Genomic DNA, 24,347 nt, shown 5'->3' on the forward strand with positions numbered 1-24,347 from the left:
GGATTCCAGTTCCCTTTCCAAACCTCTATAAATAAAGGCCTAGGGTCATAATTTATACGAACATTTGAAGTATTCAAAGGGTAAGTTTTTGAAAGAAAATTCAGCCACACTCTTGCACAATAATAACCGAAATTCCTAAGCACCTTAAGGGCGATTCTAGTTGGTCAATCTTGAGGCGGATCCGGACATACTGTGGACTATCTACGGAGGGACGACACTTGGAGTCCTAAAGACTTGTTCTTGTTCGGTTCGGGCGCAGCTAGGGAAGGCACGCTACAAAGTGTATGCATCTACACTATGCTAAATGATTATGTGTAAATAATATGCTTTCCTGGCTTTATGGTTTTTCCGGATGATTTATGAATTGTCATATGTATCATAACCTAACAGTGGTATCACGAGCCTCTTATTATTTTCATAATCTAAATTGCATGAACATGGTTAAATATTACAAATTTGCAAGAATTAAAAGGGGTGATTGATTTTCGTAATTGTTAATTAATTGCAAATTGCGTTTATTTAATTATATGTACGCAGTCTTTCGGCAGTTTCTTCGTTACTCAACGAAATCGAGTGATTTTTGTGTCAATTCCGCATGTAAAAATATTTTTCTGCCGAACCCCGAATTCTCAAATTCGAAGCCTAACTATGACTTTTCGGAGGTTTTAGTTTTTCGAATGCAAAATTTCGTAAATTTAAGATGTTAAATTAAATATTTGCGATTCTTGTTGATAAATCTTGAATTTTTGATTGACCTACTGTATATGTTTAACAAGTTTGAATGCCTAGCCTTGTTAATTATGCAATCTAATTTGTAATTATGATTAATTTGTTGAAAATTGGAATAATTTAGAATTAATTTGATTTTCATAATTAGTTATAATTTAATTAGATACCTATGATTAAAAACCACCATAAAAATTGTAAATTTATGTTAAATTTTAAATTTTGATGACCTAGACTTGAATCCATGTTAATCGGAAATCAATTAAATAATAAATTTTCGATTTATCGCCCTAAAATTATGAAATTAATATTATTTATTAATTTGTCATTAATTTTGAATATAAATTTTAAATTTTTATGCGATTCGCTCATATAACTTGCACGCACAAAGCAATGGACGCTACGTGTTACCCTTAAGGGGTGTTGTATAGTGCGGGCATGTGACGACGAACAAGGGAGCTCGTCCCCCATGCGGTACGAATGCAATGAGCAAGGCCATGGTGCACGAGCACAAGGCAGCAGCCCTGCCTTGTGTCGTGGGCTGTGTGCGATGGGCGAATGGGCGAGGGCGAGAGCAAGGCACGAGCAGTCGCTTGTGGGCAGCAAGCGAGCTGCGCCACAGCGCGTACTGCCTCGCGCAAGCATGCGGAGCCTCGCGCGCAGCGAGCGCTAGTGTGCGTGCGACGAGCGCTGCGCCCAGCGATGGCGTGCAGCGTGCTTGTTGCGACGTGCGACGAGCGCTGCGCCCAGCGATGGCGTGCAGCGTGCTTGTTGCGACGTGCGACGAGCGCTGCGCCCAGCGATGGCGAGCAGCTTGCTTGTTGCGACGTGCGACGAGCGCTGCGCCCAGCGATGGGCTGCGGCAGCATGCTTGTTGCGTCGAGCGCTGGCGCGCGCAGCGAGCACCAGCTCGCGTGATGCCTTGCGATGGTGAGCAGCAGCGATGCGACGCAGCGCATGGGCTGCGCGCACATGGCCAGCGATGGCTGTGTGCGTGTGGCCCATGGTCGTGCGTCGCGTGGGATTGTTGCATTGCGATTAGATCGTTTTGAAATTTTAATTTGAAATTTTCAGTTTACGTAATTTTAATTAATTTTAAAATTAATAATTTAAATTATTTTCTTGGATTTTAATTTTGAATATTGTAATTATAATAAATTTTATTTATTCTAATTATTTTACTAAAATTAAAATCATGAATTAATTTAAATACGACTGAAATTAAATTAAACTTTTTGGATTCTATTATAAATTTATATGAGCTTTAAATTTTAATTAAATTTGTATGTTTCCGGTTAGACTAGAAATACATTTTTATGTTTAAAATTAGTAAAGCATATGAATTTATTGGTTTAAGTGGGAGCCCTTTTTAGTCATAAACTCTTGATTAGGTCTACAAATCCTTAAGGTTAAAACAACTTGATTAGAATTAATAAGGACTGAATAATTTGTAGATTATTGGTGCCCTTCACTACTACAAAAATAGGCAAAGAGACCCGTTCAAAATGGCCTAAGAGACCCCATTTAAGGGGGTCTCTAGATAGGGGGGTCTCTTTATAAAAGAGACCCCTCATCTAGAGGGGGTCTGTTTGTTAAAAACAAGAGACCCGTTATTTAAGAAAAGGGGTATGTTACGTTAACCATGTAAAAAATAATGTAGAAGAAGAAGAGACCCCTTATTAGAGATATGGGGTATGTTTGCAAAAATATTCAGACCTAATATTTAACCTAGGGGGTCTCTTTGAATTTTTAAATAATATTTTTTCCATCAAACTCAGACCCCATATGTAAGATAAAGGGTCTCTTTGAATTTTTTAATATTATTATAATTAACAAATTCAGACCCCATATGTTAGATAGAGGGTCTCTTAGAATATTTTACTATTTTTTATTATTATACTCGAGAGAGCCCTTTTTATACCTAACGGGTCTCTTTTCATTAACTTTTATTAAAAAAAAAAATAGCATAAACGACCATTTTTCGGCATAAAAAATCAGCATTTAACCAAATTTTTAATTTCAAACTAATTCTTACAATTACCCATTAAATTATTTCCCACTTTACATCAATTGTAATCTTCAAAAATATAAAAATAACAAAATAAAATAAGGCTCAAAAGTTTACATAATTGTGACAAGCATCAACAAATTGACAATACTAATTATTAGCCAATGCGGGCACAAGCATATGTTCTCCTCCAACACTGTTTGGCTGGTTTCCAAATGTGAACTTCCCTTACACCTTACCTTCAACAAGAAACAAACCTGCATTAACAACGAAATTAAATTTAGAAAACAAGTAATATCAGTTGGATGTCTCGAAGCAGAATTACACATTATTAGTTAAAAGAAAGTAAGAAACCATCAAAGCAGTTTTCTGGCAAGTTAGTGCAATACACTCAAAGCATACATCTATTCACAATATATGTCTACCTTTCTAGAAGGTGCAGCAAACTAAAGGTGTTACCATCAGGAACTTTGACGGAGAAAATCTGAGCTTATACGGAAAAAATGTTGTAGTTAATCTATGACACGTTTAAACATGCCTTCTGATAAAAGAACACAAAAAAAAGGAAGTTTGATAGAGAGCTCATGTTGCCACCAATACACATTTCAAAAGCTTCGGCTCCTTTGCTCAACCTATTGGCAACAAAGTCCATCCAATCCCCTCTATCACAAAAGCCCCGTTATTCCTTCTGTACAAGTAAATATAATAAATTAATAATGTTAATAACTGTTCTATAATTAATGTACTGAGGTCATGCCAGTTGCAAGTAATGATTTTATGTAGCAGTTAACTGCTATTTCTAGTGTGGCATTGTAAATTAGGAGATGGTAGCAAACTGAGTTTATAAGCTTCATATCTTGAAATCAATATCCTTAAACTAACCAAATATAACCCAAAAGAATGGAAAAAAATAGATCTAATCTCATATTCTGGAAAACATGAAATCGCCTCTCAGTAACAGAGGTTGCATGTACTACAGATAGATAAGTGTAAACGAACACCAAACAAATACAGAGCAGAGTTCAGAAGAATGGCCGTATAACCTCTATAATTAAGTTGCTTGGGTCTTCGTAGCACAATAATATTGTTCACTTAACATTGGCTCTAGTATTTTCTATTGAACAAAACTCCTCACATACTGGAACTCAAGTTGATATTGAAGGCTTTTGACAAGGGCTTGCTAGTCAAAGGACCAGAAAAGAATAGTAAATTGAGTTTTTTGCTACTTGATGCGATCTCAGGCTTAAGCTGCTGCGCTAAAATACTCTCAGTTAAAGGTGGGGGCAGTCTGTTATTAGTGCTTTCTTTCAATATTGACTTTGAGCTTAGGATGATAGGCCCAGACAAAATTTCAGTTCGTACAAGCTTTTCATACGTGTTCGGCACTTGAGGGGATGAATGATATAAATTTTCAGCAAGCAAAGGATTTGGCTTGGTGCTTAAAACACGATTCTTGGATCTAGAAGAAATCCTACTCGTACCAACTGGTTTAGGCAAAGCTCAACTAAGAAAATGGTTTATATGTCAGCTGAAAATCTTGACACTTAACTAAAGTTGTGACTTGAACCAGATATACCCTATATAAGACTAGTAGCTCAAAAACTAAACTATAATCCGACCCTACCACACACACACAACCAAACCAACAAGCCCGACAACCTAAGAACTACCTGCACACTCCCTCCCTTAAATGAACACTCACCTGCACAACATAATTCAGCCCCCTGCCAATAGTAATCCAGCCAAAAAGATCCTCATCATCCCCAAACACATTCAAACACCTTGATACACCCACACTCACCCACATTCCCTCATATTAATAGCACACCTACACAATATAGTACCACTACGAGACTGCCACTGTAATACAAAGAAAGTATACTCCAATTTGATTACTTCCATATATCATATTTCCAAGAATTATGGCAAACAATAACAGAATTAACCATGAAAGAAATTTAGGATCAGACACGGTTGTTCAAATTAAATTTCTAAATGATCAAAATTATCTATGAACATCGAAATATTAAAAGCGAATACCAACAAAAAATTGTAGAAATGAAGGATTTGAACCAACAATTAGAACAATCAGGAAAATCGGGAGAGTATCTGAATGCCTAACATATCTTGAAACTCATTCAAAACTGTAATTGCTAAAAGCTTAAAACTGAAACTGAGAAAATTAATCTATTTGGAATTGTAACAGGCATTATTTGTGTCAGTTACTACTACTTTTTTAAATAACTGGTTATTTATATGCCCATTACTAGTGGTACAGCTGCAGTATCTTTGGATTAGTATTCTCAATGATATGATTCTATGAATCTCACAATTAACCTTTCACTAAACTGGTTAAATGGAGAAATAAATGGACATCTCAGAACCTTTCACTAACTGGTCAAATGGAGAAAGATTGAAAATATTCATTCAAAGTAGTGAAGCACGGATTCAGAACTTGACAGAAGCAATTTAGCAGCTTACTATACACACACAACCACATATGAAAGTATAGCTACATATCAAGCAGATGTAGCGGAGCTTGTGCACATACCATTATATATCAGCAAGAAAAGAACAAATAAAACAATTTTTGAATTGTTTTAACACTTCATACAAATGAAAGATATTGATGTGATAAAGATCTAATCATCTCATAGAAGCATAGGAAAATTTCAAGCAATACCTCTGCACAACGAATACCAGCAGATGGATCAATGGGTAGATCTAGCTAGTAGGCCACCTACAGGGTCATGTGATGAGAACTGGACTCCATCAATCACACCATTGTATCTATTAAACACCTGTGAAGAGGCAAATAGGACATGTTTCAAATTATGAACTTACCAAAGTGAGCAAAAATAAGATATAACTTATATCTAGGCAAAATAAAATAAAATATCTACTTAATAGTGAGTAGGAACAAAAGTACCACTCTGGGGTCTGGACTTCAACAACATTATCATCTCTAAAACTACTTTCAGTCAGAAACAACGAGTTATTAGAGCGAACATTAAGTAAAATATGACGAAAGGGGATGGACAAGAATAAATTAGCTTTACCCTTTACACTTAAATATTATTCAATTAAATCCAGTTAGTCGAGGGTGGCTATGTATGCATCACTTTGAAACAATTTGATGACAAGAAGATGTGCGAATCTACGAGGGTTCTATTTTGGAAAGGGGGAGTCAAAGCCCATCTTCTGTTATGTTACTAGACTATTGGACTCGACATTTCCAGTGTCTACATCATATATTTACTCAGATTTGTATCCATCTAGATGCAAAATAGTGGGTTCCCTTGTTCGATACATGATACTCAAACATAGGTGTGCCTTGATACTTGACACTTCAAACTACAAAATAAGAAAATTTTAATAAAAGATGAGTCTGATACTTGGGCGCATCCCATAAACACCCAAATCTGGATACCATAAATATGTTGTGGAGGTTTTGAAAGATCAAACATATTCAGTGTCTCACTCATGCCAAGAAACTCTAGAAAGACAGTATTCCAACAAACCATGGCGAAACACTTTCCCATGAAACTGGAAAACCTAACCCCAAAATTAAAATTACAAATCGCAACAATTGAAATATCAAATTTTTGGGGAAAAACAATTTCAGGAAAAAAACCTAACTTGTAGCAGAAATTACAAATTGAAACCGAAAACCACACGAAATTCAGAAATTTGAAACAAGCTATTACATGAACATCTAAACACAAAATCGCATCAATTGAAATTTCAGAAATTCAGAGGGGAAAACAATTTCAGGAAAAAAAACCCTAAATTGTAGCAGAAATTACAAATCGAATTCCAAAACCGAAAACCACACGAAATTCAGAAATTTGAAACAAATAATTAAAGAGAAGAAGAGAGTGATGAGAACAAAAACCTAAATTTGTAGTTTGCTAGCGATTGTGTCGAGGTCGCCAGTGGGAGTGAAGTCGCCAATCGTAACTTAGTTCTCCGATTAGCCGTTGGTAGTGGTGAGTTCGTCAATGAATTCGTCGATGGTTGCCTTAGGTTGTATGTCCAGGGAAGAAGAAAGAGGCAAAGAAAAAACCTAGGGGTTGTATGTCCAGGGAAGAAGAAAGAGGGAAAAGAAAAACCTAGGGTGAAATTGGGTTTTGCGAAAGTCTTGGCGCCAGGAAATGAATGAAAATAGAGACCCGTTATGTTAAATGACGGCTCTTTTGCTATTTTCCAATTATTTTTTACGAGAAGTGGTGGGTCCCTTGATACATAAGAGACCCGTTAAGTAAATAAAGGGTTTATTGCTTCTTTTATTTTATTTTGCACGGCATTTAAATGGCCCCTTTTATACGCTAGAGACCCGTTAAATCAGATAACAGGTCTTTTATTTTTCACCCCTCTAATTTTAATGGGCCATTTAACTCATAAGAGAGCCGTTATCTATAATATTAGATCTCTTAAATTAAAGAGACCCGTTACGTCGACCAACGGGTCTTTTCTAAAGGGTCTCTTTGCCCATTTTTGTAGTAGTGCTTGATTAATTGCTGCAAATGTTTATGTGATGCATAATGTGTTTTACTAACCAGCTATGTGGGCCATTCATGATAATGAATGGGTGAATGGTATATATTGTATATGTACTGTTTTGCAGGTTATGAAGTGACTAGTATGGCCCAAATAGGATAGAAAATATGGTCTGCGTACCATTAATTTGAATGTAATTGGTCTAAAGTACCAAAGTTGTTTTTCAATTAAAATATGGTATGCGTACCATCAAATAGTTGTAATTAGTTTTAATTATAGCTTATCCTATTTGAAGAAAATGGTGCCTCCCACGGAGATTTTCAAGACGGACTTTGAAGTTAAAGCTTCAAGATGAAGTCGGGCCATACTAGATCACATTTATCTTATGCATGTTTTAAGTTATTTATTGCTTTTAAATATGCCTTAAAATGCATGAGATCAAAGCTTGATTATGTTGCATGATTAAGGATTTTAGTTCACTTAAAATCTAACCAACATAGTAAGAGCCTTAAGTTCCAAACTTAAAAATTGAGTTAAAAGGTGCCATGCCAAAATATACACTTGCTTGGATATCCTTTACATCAATCTAGTAATAGTTTTCGCTCAGCGAGGTGTTACTTATTGGTCCTAAAGGGGCAAGGTACACAAATAATTGTGAGTACATGTTAGTTTTGGTGAAACTCAAAGATATAAGTAAGGAGTCCTTTTATGTCGTGGCAAAATCGATAGGTTTACCTAATAAGTTCTTAGACGTATCTATCAACCAAGAATAGTTTCTAGACTATTAGCAAAAGGCTTTTGCTTACCTAAGATGTTTTAGAATTAAGTCGACAAACTGTGCTTAATTCTTCAATGATTTTAGGATCTTGGAATCATTTTATTCACACCTGCCGGAACATTAAATTCGAATAAAATGCTAATAACTTGTTTGAATTGCATGATTGCTTTAATTTTCAAGTTATTATTCATGATAAATGTTTAGACTTTGCATGCTTCAATGTATGTTTTAATTATTGTTTATAATTGAATATCTTGCACTGCAATAAATCCTTTTAGAAAGGTAACAGTAAATTTCCTCGATTGGTAGTGAATCCAAGAACGATTCACGGAAATGAGAGAAAGTGAGCAATTTAAAATGTACGTTTCTTATATCGACTTTTATGGTTGTTTTCGAGTATCAAAGTCGAATGGCGAACCGATTGGTGCTTGTGAATTCAAAATACAATGTAGTTTTGAGATCATAAAGAATTGAGTTTAAACGCTCAGCTTTACCAATGGTTAACAACCTAAAATCTTTTTTCCATTTAATTCTAGAATGAGTCTAGTCCCTAGACATTCGAATAGATCGATGCTTAGAGAACTTTAGAAGCTTCTAGTAAGATCATCTAGTTGAAACAAAATATTCAACATAAATTAAAATGGTAAAGAACCTTGTTGGTGACATTGGACATGTCTAACAAAGTATAAAAGTCAACACTAGAGAATTCAATTCTTAAAACTATAAGAAAGGGTACAAGAAATAGGAAAACGAGGAACAAATGAAAGGAATTTACGATTCCGTTTCTGCCTATAAGTTTATGTTTAAAGAGAAGTGACCTAGCAATCAAACATCCTTGGTATCATATACCGCTTGAGGTTCTTACTTCGGTAATAACTCAAAAAATGGAAGCTAGGATACACTAATGACCTACAAGTGGGAAATGAAGCATGGCAATGCTACATTAGTTGTAGGGCCATCTAGTTTGTTTTAAGTCCTTTCAAAGGCTGGAACTTAATGGATATTTTGTTCCATAATCAACATACCTAAATTTCTGCTTCAAACACATAAAGACTCACATTCAGAAGAACAAAAATAATTCTTGTTTGTTTGTTTATTTGAATGAAATGGTCATTTACGGGTTGAGTCAATTTGCTTGATTAAAACAAACAACTCTTTAACAATAAAAACTTTACTAGGTTCAAATCAAACTCTTGATTTGAGTTCCACTAATCTTTGGCATTGTTGCTTAGACCATATCAACAAGTTAACATTAAAAAGCTCTATTTTGATGGACTTTTGAAAGTTGATTGATTTCTAGATCAATTTAAGACAACTAGTCTTACTTGTTGAAAGTAACAATAGATTTGAACTATTGTTAGAACGCCTAGACAATAGAGTTCAAAGCTAAAGAAAGATTTTATGACTTTATTATTTCACATGGATTTGAGTGAATATAGGTTTATTTACTCAAATGTGATATAAGTTGAATCTGTTTGGCTAGTTCAAAGATTCAGAAGTATAAAATCCACTTGGCAAGAAATCATAAAGATCTAGGTTAGATCATGTTGATGATTACTTGAGACCAAATATGATCATCAATGATTGTGTGTTGTAATTTCACAATCTAACTCCATAAGATATGGCATATCTACGTTGGAATGATCGAAGTCAATTAGTACTTGATTCGATCAATGAAGAATCATAAAGACTTTTCCTATAATTTCTAAACAAAATGCTCAACTACCACCAAACTAAACCAAATTCGTCAAAGCTATTGATAAGTAACTTCAGAATAACTTTTCATAAAATATATCTAGAGAGTTGCAAAACTCAGTGGGAGCTTAGTGTTTGTCATTCAACAAACTAAGGCCCAAGTATAGATATATGCTTCAATGTGATTTATTCAAATGAGACACAAGGGTATTGTTTCTACCACGAATGTTTTGAGAACATAATGTTTGTTTGCTCAAAATAATGTCCTTTTGGAGATTCGTTTCCAAAATGACAAGTGGGAGAAAATAGACCTCGAAAGTTTTCGAGGCGAACAACAAACATAAACGGACATTCCGGAGGCTTTTCGAAGTACTTCAGAAAATCCGAACTTATTCTTTAAGGACTTTAGAAGTGGCTCTAAAGAATAGACATCTCTTAGAAGACTCTACAAGTGCTTCAAGGAGAACAGAATATTCAAAGGACTTTCAAGTGGCTATTGATATTCTATTGTTTGATGTTCTATACCCAAGTAGGCATAGAGTTCAAATCACTGAAACTATGAGATTCTTCTATTAGATAGTGAAGAAACATGGAGTTCAGGTCACTATGCAATTCTTCTATTAGATAGTGAAGAAACCTACAACTTACAGTCAAACTATTATCATGTACATTAATGAGTTTGTGACTTGTAAGAAAGCTATGACGAAACCCAGATTCCCTAAAATGGTTAGAGGCCATATATAGACTCAAATGTTTTAGATGGTTAAAGGCCATAAAACATACTCAATGTTTTGATGACAAAATTGAAATTTTGTTGATTTGCAAGAATAGTTTCTCACCTATTGGTTGCAAGTTTGTTTTAAGGATAAAAATCATAAAATATGAAATTGTGTTAACACACAAAGCTAGATTAGTTGCTAAAGGTTACAAGCAAATTCACCGTGTGGATTGTGTTGAAACCTCATGCATAATCGTAATGCTTAAGTCTATAATTCAAGTAATGATTGCATATTGGTACATATGGCAATTGGATGACAAAACGTATTCCTCAATCAAATGTTGGAAGAAAACTATGTACATGGCATGTCATAGGATTTGTGGATCCAAATAAATGCTTGAAAAGAAAAGCTAGTTTATAAAATCTAAGTACAGATTTAAGCAAGCAATTGGGAATTAGAACTGTATTTTAGTGAAGCTAATAAGTATTTTAGTTTCATAAAATGTACATGATTCTTATAGATATATAAGATGTTTAGTGGGAGTACATAAAAACTTAATTGGTCCTATGTGTATCACACACATATCTCTCTATTGTGAAATAACATTCAAATACTAATGACTTAGATTTGAGATTATTCATCAATGACGGACCAAGGCGAAACTTAGTACATACTGGGTATTAAGATCTATTTACAAAGATCTTATATTATTGTTTTGGATTAAGTAATGGCATTTACTAAATCAAACACGAAATACTCCATTGGAGATATTCGACCCATGTGAATAAATCTAAGTAAAGAATGTTTGAACTATGTATAAGCATTTACTAAGTTAAACATCAAAGGATCTGAGTAAGATTCTTAACCAATATTATATGTCAAAGAATTTAGCTGGATTTAGTATCTACTGAAACTAGATGAGCTAAAGTTGCATGAATATAATTCAATTGGAATTATTCTGCAAAAGAATTTATCATGTATGATATAATATGAGGATCGCCAAAAACGTATCGTATGACTTTAGGTATGACGAACATATACCAATCTCTATTGATCTAAGTAAAGATCAACTAGATTGAGATCAAGAATACTTATGGTACTTGAAAAGGTACATAGGAATAGTTCTTGATTCAAGGAAATAAAGATATGCTAAATATTGATGCTACATGCATAAACACTGGCAAAGGATCAAGCAAGACCCTTTGGAGTTAACCATTGACAAGGACGAGCTAAAGAGCATCGTGTTTTGAAATGGCAACATGGATTGGAGACCATGAATTGTTGCGTGGGAAATTAAATATTAATTTCTATGTTCTAAGATACAGCTGGAAAGTCTTCCACATATCTGTGAACTGCTTGGATAAGCAAATCCAAACAAAGCATCACTAGCAACCTATACAGTTGAAGTAAAAGTACTTATTGCCTAAGAAGCAATAAAATAGAGTTGTTTATATTAAAGAGTTCTTCATTGAACTTGGGTGGATCACATGTCTGCTAACTTGATGGTTCTTCATTGTAAAATGCGTAGAACCACTATTTAAGTAAGAAAGACTAGATCACATAATAACCAAACTCAAAAGATCTTATCATCATATCTCGAAATTCATTCGATGAAAAGGATATAAAGATTGGCGAAGCATGATAACTAAACCTATGCAACAAGTGAGAAGCAGCACTCACATTGTAGCACTGGAAATCAAACACAGCTTTGAAATTCCATGAACTGTTTTAAAGATGGGTTTAAGGCCCATGGTTGTAAAACATTGGGGTTGAACATTTATCATATATGAAATGTATTTTCATATTCCATTTAATCTTGGTTTAGTATTAAATGATGAGTCCCTTCAATTTGACGAAATATTCAAGATAGACTGTCAGGACCAGTCCTGTGACTAAGAAATGTCTATCAAGTGAACTTGAATGTCAAAAGTTGAGAATGGTCCCTGGTCGGAGTTTTCTATAAAATTGGACGCATAGAAAGCGTTAGACGACTAGAATGCAAGATGACTAGTAGTTCCGTTTCTTGAACTATGTGGACATGGGAATGTCATAATCATTTGCATAGATACTTACTTTGGGAAGACTAGTATCGGACAAGACCTATGAAACTTTACTGTAAGAGATGAAAATCTGTCATAAGTAATTTCATTAAAATTATTAGACACTAAATCCTCAATACCTGAGTGATTTGAGATTACTTGTTTGAGAACTGGTTGCTTTGACGTTGACCAACCGTCGCACCGTAAAAGGAGGCTATAAAGGCAACGCTCAGGTAATCACCTATCAAACGAAGTCTAATCTCAAGATCGCAAGATTGGGATTGTCCTCCCATAAATCGGGATGAGATGCTTAAAAGTTGTACAAAGGCCACTTGGAGAGCTAGAAACTGTGAAATGCATGGCCGTGCTAGGATGAATCATAGGCTATGATTATCTGTTAATTTGATCAGTTGAACTCTGAAACCAAGAAACACCTCTGGACATAATAAGGATGACAACTCTTACCTTATGTTCAAGAGCAAGCATCGAGCGACAAAGGAATTAGGAAATGCACACTTGTCCCTAAGGACAAGTGGGAGACTGAAGGAAATAATCCCCTTGGTCCAAGTATGCATTCTATGTTAAGTCTAATAAATGCGGTTCAGTATTAATTAACAAGTTAATAATTCAGTGAGATCAAGTGAGCTGAATGCCTAGCTAGAGGCCGCTTCAGTTCAAGTGGAATTAATGATATTAATCCACAGCTTACTCTTGACTGAACCCGTAGGGTCACACAAATAGTACGTAAACGGATCAAGTATTTAATGGCATTAAATACTCTATCTATGGATATTCGGAATCGACGGATCTTGGTTTCAGTGGGAGCTGAGATCGTCACAAGCAAGAAATGAATACTCCGGAAACGATGATATTGCCGGAAACGGAAATATGGATCGTATCGGAAATATAAATATTATCCAAGTCGTAGATGTTGCCGGAAACGGAAACATGGTACGTATCGGAAAATATTATCGGAAATGGAAATATTGCCGGAATCGGAAATATTGCCGGAAACGGAAATATTGTCAGAATCGGAAATATTATCGGAATCGGAAAATAATTCCGGAAACGGAGATATTAAATATTTGTTCGAAACGGAAATTGATTCCGGAATCGGAAATATTAAATATTGTTCGTATCGGAAATGAATTCCGGAACCGGGAATTTTATCGGAAGCGTATCGTACGAATAAGCATCGGACGAGCCCTGCCGGACGAAGGCCCAGCACGAAGCCAGGCCATCGCCCAGCAAGCAATGGCGCGCCACAAAACAGCCCAAGGCTGCGGCAGGCCTACCGCAAGGCAGGCCCAGCGCGCAGCTTAGGCCATGGCAGCCTCGTGGGCTGCGGTAGCTCGCATGGGCTTCATGGGCGTGTGGGTTGTGCGCGGGCATGGGATGCATGCTTGCGGGTCATGCTCGTGTGTGTGTTTGTGTCCATGCATAATTCCTAAAATTATTAGGATTTGATGTATGATTAAATTCCTATTCCTATTAGGATTATTTAATTAAATAGAGTCCTTGTAGGATTCTAAGTTTAATTAAATCATATCCTACTAGGATTCCAGTTCCCTTTCCAAACCTCTATAAATAAAGGCCTAGGGTCATAATTTATACGAACATTTGAAGTATTCAAAGGGTAAGTTTTTGAAAGAAAATCCAGCCACACTCTTGCACAATAATAACCGAAATTCCTAAGCACCTTAAGGGCGATTCTAGTTGGTCAATCTTGAGGCGGATCCGGACGTACTGTGGACTATCTACGGAGGGACGACACTTGGAGTCCTAAAGACTTGTTCTTGTTCGGTTCGGCCGCAGCTAGGGAAGGCACGCTACAAAGTGTATGCATCTATACTATGCTAAATGATTATGTGTAAATAATATGCTTTCCTGGCTTTATGGTTTTTCCGCATGATTTATGAATTGTCATATGTATCATAACCTAACAGACAGTATGAACTTGCTATAAGAGGCGCAAAATTTTTAGAGATTCGTTGGAGAAGGATTGCTCCAGACATCATTTTGTGGCCTTCTAGTTATGGAGAATCTACTAAGATATTCGCAAGTCGGAATTGTGATGCATACCAACATACTACCGCTCACAAGATATTCCGCAATAATTCAGAAAACAAAAAGAATTTCACATGTGAGCATGGTCGGAAGATGATCATTAGTGAACCAAAGTGGAGGTTGAGGATGAGGTGGGCTATGTCAAAGAAAGAAGAGAATTATACGATGCACTCTAGTGGCTTCTACTGAAGATAGTGAAGAAAGTGACAAGAGAACTAGACTTGATGATGATGGTGACACCATCATAACAAGTGGTGGAAGCTTCGTATCTGGAGGTTTATCTCGACCAGATGGTGTAAAGAAAACTAAGGCCAGATCGAAGAATAGGCAAAAGGGAAACATCATCAGAGGAAGTATTGAATTTTGGAAAAGAACTTCAAGCTAGCACTGAAATTAGGACTCATGACCACCAACAAAATTTAAGGAAACTTTTATTTGATGAATCAAGGGAAACGAGGAGGATAAAACAGCTTGAAATAGAGGAGAGGAGTGATCAAGTTTCTGAGAGGAATTCTTAACTCGAAGAAAAGAGAATCCAGTTGGAAGAGCTAAAGATGAAACATAATTTCTTTCAATCCTTGACGTTGAAGGAATATCTAACTCCTAATGAGGAAAAAGCAAAGAATATATTGATTATGGAGATTTTTGGTGGTGCTAATTAGTTCCTAATTAGCAAAGTGTTTAACGTTTAGTTTATTTTATGTGTTTAAATTTTATATCACAAACTTGTTTCTAATTAGTTTTTAATAAGCTTGTATTAGTTTTTGTTGTGCCTTTAAACTTGTATTAGTTCGTGTTATGTCTCTAACCTTGTATTACTTTGTGTTATTTAGTATACTTCCTCCGTTCCGAAATTATTGCACCATATACTTTTGGGCCATATATTTTGTAATGGTAAAAGGGGGTAAAATTACTTGAATGCCCATGTGATTACTTTGTTTAAAGCAAAATTAGGAACTGCATGCAAGGGGATGCGAATCTGATTTTTACTGTTTCCACACGGGTGGAAAGTGAGGAGGGGGATTCTTTTAATGACATTCATTGGGAAAAGGGGATTTCCCACCAAAAGTAAATTTGAAATATAACAACCATTACAATTTAATTTCAGTTCAGAAAATTCAAAACGTTAACCAAAATTCAAGTCTGAAAAATTCAAAATTCCCACCAAAAATAAAAATCTGAAAATTAACCTTTTGTAGGCTGATTTATAAACCATACCTTCAATATATAAAGAATTGAGTTATCAGAAGAATGTTTTCTGATACTCCCTCATACACTTACAACATTAAGTTCAATTTTTCTTTTTCAAGGCACACTAGGAGCTTTAGCCATTTGCACAATCACATCACACACGGGCAAATGTAGGCTTCTGTTTTGTTGCCTTCACATCACACACTAACACGAAGGAAGGATGGATTTTGGAGATCTTGAAGATCTTTACAACCCAGAAAAAAGTCAAGGCTTTGAGGATATTGAGGTAACCTTTTCTTCTGAATCTGAAAGTGATGATGAAACTGATTTAGAAAATATTGCAGAAAATTATGTAGACATTAACGTAAACCCACTCACCATAGTTATAGAATTAGATGAAGTTAATGTCATGTTAACAAAAGGGGGAAAAAGCCTTTGAACTAACTGACCTAGATCGTCATGAAATAGTTCGAACACTTTGTTTTGGACAAATTCCGCTTAGAGTCGAACTTGTCTTGAGGATGGTGCTAACATTCGATTGAGCTAGATAATGCAAAGTGACAAGAGTAAGTCGTAAAAGCATGAAATGAGAGTATTATTATAACCGGAATTTCTTGTGTACAAACTGATTTATCTAAGCCATTTTATAGGCTTTACATGATAAATTGTAACGCCTCAACATTAAATACACATAATTAGACATAAAGTGGGTAATTTGGGCTTCTTTAAACGGTTTGTAACCGCTGCCTTTTCCTTAGCCGTTGTGAGCAAGTTGGAAAGATACACCGTCCTGCCTTGCTGGTAGCCACGTGTGCCCCATGTTGGCATATTTGGACACGTCACCAAGAGGATATTTCCCCCCCTAACAATTGTCCCAAAACCCATTTTGAATTTATTCCGGGAAGTTCAAAAGGAGAAATGGGTTTTTCCTTGGTTACGAGAAAGGGGAGGAAATGGCCTCTTATTCCCCCAAGACTGACGACGTTAATGCAATGATGATTTCGGTAAACTCAACCGCCCAAGAGCTTCCATAAATACAACCACCCTCTTAACCATTCCTTCAAACTTTCTCTTTCTCTCTCTCCTCAATTCGCAAAAAAGTAGCCGGTGTTTCTCTCTGCTGTTTTCAGGTAACCGTTCCTTCTTCATCTTCTTTCTCTTTTCTTTCCATTCCTTATGTCGCAAAGAATGGGGACGAAATCCACCCGCGCGAAGAACAAGAAGGTGGTAGTGGAGTGTGATCTGGATAAGAAGCCGATTTTTAGCCCAAGCAACATTCTAGACAAGAAAAATGCCCGAGCAGCCACCAGGGGGAAATAGGATGTGGCGGCGCTCAAGGCAGAGTAAGGCTTTCCTCCGTCGGCAGTGGTTCTCCTGCAGCAGCCCGACGAACGGGCCGACTGGGTAACGGACGGTTGGGTGTGCTTCTATGAGTACCCCTTCAAGATAGGGTACACCTACCCTTTCATGCTGCTGGTACGGGGGGTTTTGAAAACCCTAATGATGCCGCCGGCGCAATTGATGCCACAAGTTTGGCGGGTGATGCATGTTGTTGACCATCTGGCCGGTCAACTGGATATGGAATTTCGGGTCGAGGACTTGGTTTACACCTACAAAGTCCAAAATTACGGGGCTGGACGGTACTTGCTGCATGTCAAAGATGACAGGGAGGCTCTCCTGGGTCTGGACAAGGGAAACGACCGTGGGTGGATGGGTCGTTTCTTCTTTATGGAGTTGGCTAGTCTGGGTCCCGACTCCGACTTCTTGACGAGGGAATGGATGGCTAGAGGTATAATTTGTTTCATTTTGTGTTTTTTGGGCTTGTTGATTTGACTTTGTGTCACTTGTTTGTTTTTGTAGGGGCATCATTCGAGATTGTCGGAGTCGGTGCCGAGGCGGTGGAAAAGACTGTTGTTCTTTTGGGGATTCTTTTAAAGGACAGGGCTTTTTGTGGCATAAGGTTCGAGCGTGAAGAGCTCTCTTAGGAAGAGGAATACTCCGAACCTGCAAACATGTCGACCGCAACAGGTAAAAAATGAGTTAGGGTTAGTTTACAAGTTGGGTTCGTTGCCCATTTCATAAAAAATAATTACAAGTTTGCTTTGACGAAACTGAGTCGTCCATGTAATGATGTTGTGCAGGAATTGGTCCGTCGACACGCTCCGTTAAGGCCCCTTCTGCGGAGGCGTTGCTGAAGAAAAGGATGGAGACACTGGGGAGTGTGTCTCGGCCTAAGCCCATCACTGTGGTGTCGCCTCGGAAGCCGCCAAAGGCTTCTCATGATGCTACTGTGACGGGGGAGACGAGAGCGTCTTCAGTTGCGAAAGTCAAACTTCCGCCTCCATCTCGGAAGAAGAAGCTCACTGTTGAGTTTCCCGACGTCTTCGGGTCGGCTGACGCTCCTCTGCACCAGTTGTGGCCAGAAGTTGACCGCTTGTGGATGCCGTTCAGCCATGAGCGTCAAGAGACCATGTCCCCAGTTGCTGCAACTGTAGAGAGCGTCTTGGATGCTTGGAAGGTATGTTCTTCTTCTGCGCTTTAGTGTCTATTAAGCATATGTCGTCTTTATGTCATCGTTTGGTGACTGAAATGCCTCTACTTTTTTTTTTCTTCTTTTTTTTCTTTGTCGACATAGGCCCTGCAATATGCTTTGGCTACTCGCCATCATGTCATAACATTAGAAGATCAGTTAGTAAAAATGAAGAATGACATGAAAAAATCTAAGCAAGAGGTCGGTAGACTTGGTGGCGTAGCCAAAGAGGCGACGACTAAGGTCGAGATGCTGGAGGTAGATCAGGCAAAGGGGGTTGCTGAGATTGCTGCGATGAATGCCGAGAAGGAGGCGCTGGCTGCTGAGGTTGACGAGCTAAAGTCGTCCCTTGCAAAAGTCAGTCAAGGATTTTCAAGTGTGCTGACTATTACACTTGGAAAACTCGGGTTGAAATGATGGAGGACTTCATGGCGGGCAGGCATGCGGACTGGACTCCAGAGAAAGATATTGCTTAATTCAACGCTGCATTCCCCGAGGAGTATGTCCCCCTGGTGCCGTTAGCGATGAAAAGGACGTTGAGGAGGGTACAATTGCAACCAGCCCCAATGCCGAGACAATGGCGGCACTAGGCAATGGTGAACAAGGGGAGAATGCGGGTCCAACAGACCCTCTGGAGTAGTCCTTTCTCCATCCCCTTCAAAAAATATATAATTTATGGTTATTTTGTTTAAACAATGGTATTTGTTGTTGGCCTTTGATGAGCTCAAAAAATATTGTGGCTGTGTTTCGTCTTTATGGCGGAAGCCTTTTGTGTGTTTTGGGCTTGTCCAAGGGGACAAGTCATGCAAATATTTGTGGATGATTTTTAATTTTTATGTTTGGTTTGTGTGAACTGCTTGTGTTTGGAAAACTTTCTTTGGTTTGTGTTTGTTTTGGCGTGCAGGGAACTTTTGGTGTGCGTACCTTGTATCTGACTTTGGCGACGCCTTCAGCTTGCCCGGAATGATGCTGCAAAGTAAGAGACGTGAACTGCAAATAATGTAGGTCTGTATTCCAGTGTGTATGTAATGTACAACGTAGTGTGTCAGGCGTTTTGTATGGCCTAAATTGTAGTTTTGTAATTTGTAAAGATTGTAATATGTAATTCATACAAGTGTGTTGTAACATTTGAAAAATATGAATAAAATGACAAGGCTTTTCCGCATTTGTTTTCCCGAACATGTCTCTTTGTGTTTGCATATAATTTTTCCAATATGTCCTCTTCTTGTCGAATCCGTCTTCATGTGGGCATCATACTGTCAACATAGCAGAGCGTGAGGATTGGCCGTTGGTGTAGCCAACGGCCCTCCGATGCTTAAGTCAGTATAGAGCGACATGAAATAAAACGAAGTTACGACAAGAAGAGGAAAAGAAAGAGTTTAGGGAGTACTAGTCGAGATCGTGTCGTATGTATATGTTTGTTATCCTTCGAGACGTTGTATGTACTTGCTTCAAGTTGTGATCTGCAATACAGGATGATGGCGTCAGGGTTGGCTGTTGGTGTGGCCAACGACCCTCCGATGCCTAAGTCAGTAATGATAATGAAGACAAAATCGTAAGTAAAGTAAGAGAAAGAAAAAGATAGGGGACTTAGCACTATTTGTTGTCGCCAAGGATGTATCCTGTCTTGAGCAAGCCCGAGATGGTCTCGGACCGAGATTGTGTCGTGTTGTCCCCAGATTTAGGGGTATCGTCATGATGTCGTGGGTACCTGTCTTTCCTGCATGTTAAAAAACTAGAAAGGGTGGTTTCGAAAGTGATACAACTTCAGGTGTGTTGCATTCCAGCTCCTTGGGATGGGACTTCCGTCTCTGTCGACCACTTCGTATGCGCCATGACCTGTTCGTCTTACGATCTGGTAGGGCCCTTCCCAAGTTGGGGCCAGTTTCCCATGTCGAGTATCTTTCTTGTTTGGAAAGACCTTGCGCAGAACCCAATCTCCTTGTTGGAAGACTCGAGCTCGTAGGTTCTTGTTGTAACTTGTTGGTAGGATGCCATCCTGACTAGTGCTGCTTCCCTGAGTTCGTCAACAGTGTCGATGTCGTACGACAAGACTGTGTCATTCATTCCTGGTGATATGAAGCTGCTCCTTGCTGTGGGGAGCTCGACTTCGGGAGGGATGATCGCCTCACATCCAAAAACTAAAGAGAAAGGAGTATGGTTGGTTGCCATCTTGGGTGTCGTCCTGTCGGCCCAAAGAATCATAGGTAGTTCATTTTCCCATCTTCATTTTGCGTCATTAAGACGTTTCTTAAGGTTGTTGATGATGATTTTGTTGCTTGATTCGGCCTGTCCGTTGGCTTGAGGGTACCTTGGTATTGAAGTATGTAAGGTAATGTTGTATCTGCCACAAAATTCTCTTGTTTTGTTGCTGATGTATTGGGAACCGTTGTCACAGACGATCTCGGATGGAATTCCGAAACAACAACGGATGTTTCGCTTGATGAATGATATGACTTCTATGTCTCGTACACGTTTGAACGCCTCTGCTTCGATCCACTTGGACAAGTAATCAGTCATTGCCAACATGAAGACACGTTGTCCTGAAGCTTGTGGCAAAGGGCCCACTATGACCATTACCCACTTCATGAAGGGCCAGGGGGACAAGATGGGATGAAGTTCTTCACAAGGTTTGTGAGAGATGAATGCGAACCGTTGGCATGAGTCGCATTTCTTGGCGAAGGTGATTGCGTCTTTTTTCATAGTTGGCCAGAAGTATCCCATGGTTAGGGTTTTGTGGGCTAAGCTTCGTCCTCCGGCATGATTTCCGCATTCGCCATCATGGATGTTCTTCAACGTCGACTCGATCTCGTCGTGGTCTAGGCATTTGAGATATGGTCCTGCAACCGATTTCCTAAACAGTACCCCATGGATTAAGATGAATCTGGAGGCTTTCATACGGAAGGTTTTTTCGTGAGTGATTTCAGGTGGGATGGTATGGTGTTTGAGCCAGTGTACGTAGGGGTCGCGCCATGATGTGGGGGATTGAGTCGATGATGACTGTTCACTGATGGGTAAGGTTTCTTTTGTGATGGCTGGGTAAATTAGGTGGACTACGGAGATTGAGGTGAGTTTGGGTTTTATGTTTGAGCCGAAGTTGGCTAAGGCATCAACTTGGGTATTTTGATCTCTTGGAATTTGTTGCAAGGTGCATGAGTCGAATTTGCTGACGAGCCTTTTGGCCACCTCTAAGTAGGCCTGCATCTTAGAATCTTTTGTCGCATATGATCCGTTAATCTGACTAATAATCAACAATGAATCACAACGTACCTCAAGTCGTCGAATGCTCATGTCGAGTGCTAGTGACAGTCCTAAGATCAAGGCTTCGTACTCCGCCACGTTGTTGGTAGGTTTAAACTCGCAACATGCAAATTATACTATGGTGTCCCCTTGTGGCGACTTTAGCACAATACCCAGACCTGTCCCCCGTATGTTGGAGGAGCCATCAGTGTACAGAGTCCATGTCGGTGAGAGTCCATCATCAGTTAGCATGTTGACTTCCTTGTCGACTTCATGTTGGATACTTGGGCTGAAGTCAGCCACAAAATCTTCTAGAGCCTGCGACTTGATGGTTGTGCGAGGTTCATACCCGATGTCGTAGCATCCTAACTGTATCGCCCACTTGGACATCCTGCCAGATAACTCAGGCTTCCTCATGATCGACTTCATGGGATAGTTAGTTCTAACAGTTATAGGGTGACTGTAGACACCTACTTTTGTCCCCATTCCCGAAAGGGAAGGTTCGATGATGAGAACATAAATCTCCACTTGGCAACGCATCTCCTATAAATAACGAATCTCAATCACCTTTTTATTTCAGCCAAAACTGCTATTTATGGAAACCTGCTAAAGATAGTAGCTGCCGTAAAAGGTAGTTGTTAAAAGTGGCAAAGTCATAAAAGATAGAAACCTGTCAGAATTAGGTGTTGCACTCCAACATAAATCCTAAAAGAGATAAAATTTTCAAAAGGCATTTGCATTCCTGGTATAATTCGAAAATAAGAGTTACGTATTAACTAAATTCCTAACGAACCTAGAGTTCGTAACGGGCCCGACGCATTCCGTCATAAAGTTAATACGCACTAAAAGACTCGGATAAATCTCAAAAGCTCCTTATTCTAAGAGTCCAAATATGACAAAGAAACCCGGCCCAGATCACATTTTCAACGCCCAGCCCTGGGCGCCGAAATCTTTGGCGCCCAGCCCTGGGCGCTTAAAATGCCTGGGGCCGTTTTATCTCCGTATTCTTTTTGGATTCGTATCTTAAAATCTATCTTTCCACAAACTCTTTCCCTATAAATACAGCCTCAAAACCGACGTGAAAAGGACACACAATTCCATAACCTAAGTATTGACTCTAGCCTTAAGCCTAGCCTCACGCTGCGAAATTGATCCGGCGTTCTGTCGCAATCGACCCAAAAGTCGAACAGAACGCGTCCTGCCCCTTGTAGCTGATGAATTAAGCCTAAATACTGGAACATTGCTTGGAAACCCGAGATTCGTTAAATAAAAGGAGAAATAGCAAAGCCAAGTGGTTAGTTTTCTGAGAACCGTAACACACTTCTCAAGGGTGCGTTGTAATGTGTCCCTCATGTGATTTAATCGCTTTCATCACCCTTTTATAAAAGTGTCAAAATATTAACTTGATTGATCTATCACGCCTAATAAGATAATACCTTGGATAATTGAATTATCATGCTAGGTACCTTAAATTAATCTAAATAAGATAATCACGATCGATTTAGTGTTATGTGTTGCATATTGCTAAAACCAATTCAGAATAGTTTAATAGTTTAATGCATGTCCCTTCAATTATTTATGCTGAGCTAGTAAGGATAACCTGCCTCTGGAGTTATCGATGAGCACTCCTCTTGGTAGTTACAGTCCCTCGATCTCTCAATCTCTGCCCTGCGGGTGTACGTTGAGCGATCCCCACATCAGGGATCACAAGGGAACCTATGGCCGTCGTGGTCGAACATAATTGCACTCCCTTTATGTCACGATAACCGGGCTTTGTCAGTTTTTCTCATTGTCGTTAAAAACTGAATGGCGACTCCTATATTACTAGTCGATTGGGTGTAAACTCATAGGAAATCCAACTACACTTGATCTGACGACGTCACGCCCATGAGGGACGAGGTCATGCATTAGCCTCGTGCTTTTTCGACTCCCTCACAGTGCGACTCCACTGGGGAACGTTAATGAAATACTCGTGCTCTTAGGTAATCAAAATAGCCGAAGGGTGAAACGATCCTACTCCGCGTTTATTTCCTTATCAAGTTGGGACGACCTGAAAATCAGCATATTAATGTGAACGGACAGAACCGCATAACGAATCTTGGCTCCCTTGGTGTGTTTCATCTCGGGAGTTGGGACTAAGGATACCCATCGCCACTCGGGGGGTGCATACGCTTCGAATGTTGTCCACTCGGCACTTTCGCTAGTAGTACACCTGTCCCAAACCCAATCGCTCGCCCACTAGGTCCATCTCATTGGTGCATGCCCCCTTGGCTTACGTCGTGATTGGCCTCTTGGGACGAAATTCGTCTGTTGAATGCACTACCTCGACCGGGGCATGTGTTGGATCTACGATAGAAGCGGTACCAAGCCGGCGCAAATATTACCCATAGAAGCCTATCATAAAACTACGTGACATATTATCTTGCTTCATGTTGTAATGTTATTTATGTGTAGCGAATTATGTGATTGTGTGTGACAAATAATACTAGAAAACCAACGACCCTAAAAATTGCCCAAACATTCATAAACACCAAATTGGCCAAAGAGTTATACCAAAATACGTGTTCCGTAGCCCCAAGCGATCGCCACAAAAATAAGCGACGCCCAGAACAGCCTGTAACGGATCCCACAAACGCTGCACAACGCGTAAAGGACGTTATTAGGCGAGCACGCAAAATTAAGTCGTATATACAAAAAAAGGATACGCGAACAGAATACGAGTACCAGTCAGGGACGCATTTTCAGCGCCCCTGGCTGGGCGGCAATCATTTTCAACGCCCAGTGCTTGGCGCTGAAGTTTCTCGGTACCCGCGCATAAAATATACGTAGCAATGAAAAAAAATTCGTTACAAAT

At 38.7% G+C, this 24,347-nt stretch overlaps 1 long non-coding RNA gene across 1 annotated transcript; it reads right to left on the reverse strand.

The window, feature by feature from the left end:
- Positions 1-2,206: 2,206 nt before the first annotated feature.
- LOC130465916 (uncharacterized) lies at positions 2,207-7,220 on the reverse strand. The gene is made up of 3 exons (XR_008925939.1): positions 6,630-7,220; positions 5,418-5,535; positions 2,207-2,991 (listed from the first exon to the last, which is right to left on the reverse strand). It is a non-coding gene; the product is annotated as an uncharacterized lncRNA (long non-coding RNA).
- Positions 7,221-24,347: the final 17,127 nt, after the last annotated feature.

The sequence above is a fragment of the Spinacia oleracea genome, chromosome 1 (assembly GCF_020520425.1).
Source record: "Spinacia oleracea cultivar Varoflay chromosome 1, BTI_SOV_V1, whole genome shotgun sequence".
In the NCBI taxonomy this organism is placed as follows: Eukaryota; Viridiplantae; Streptophyta; class Magnoliopsida; order Caryophyllales; family Amaranthaceae; genus Spinacia; species Spinacia oleracea.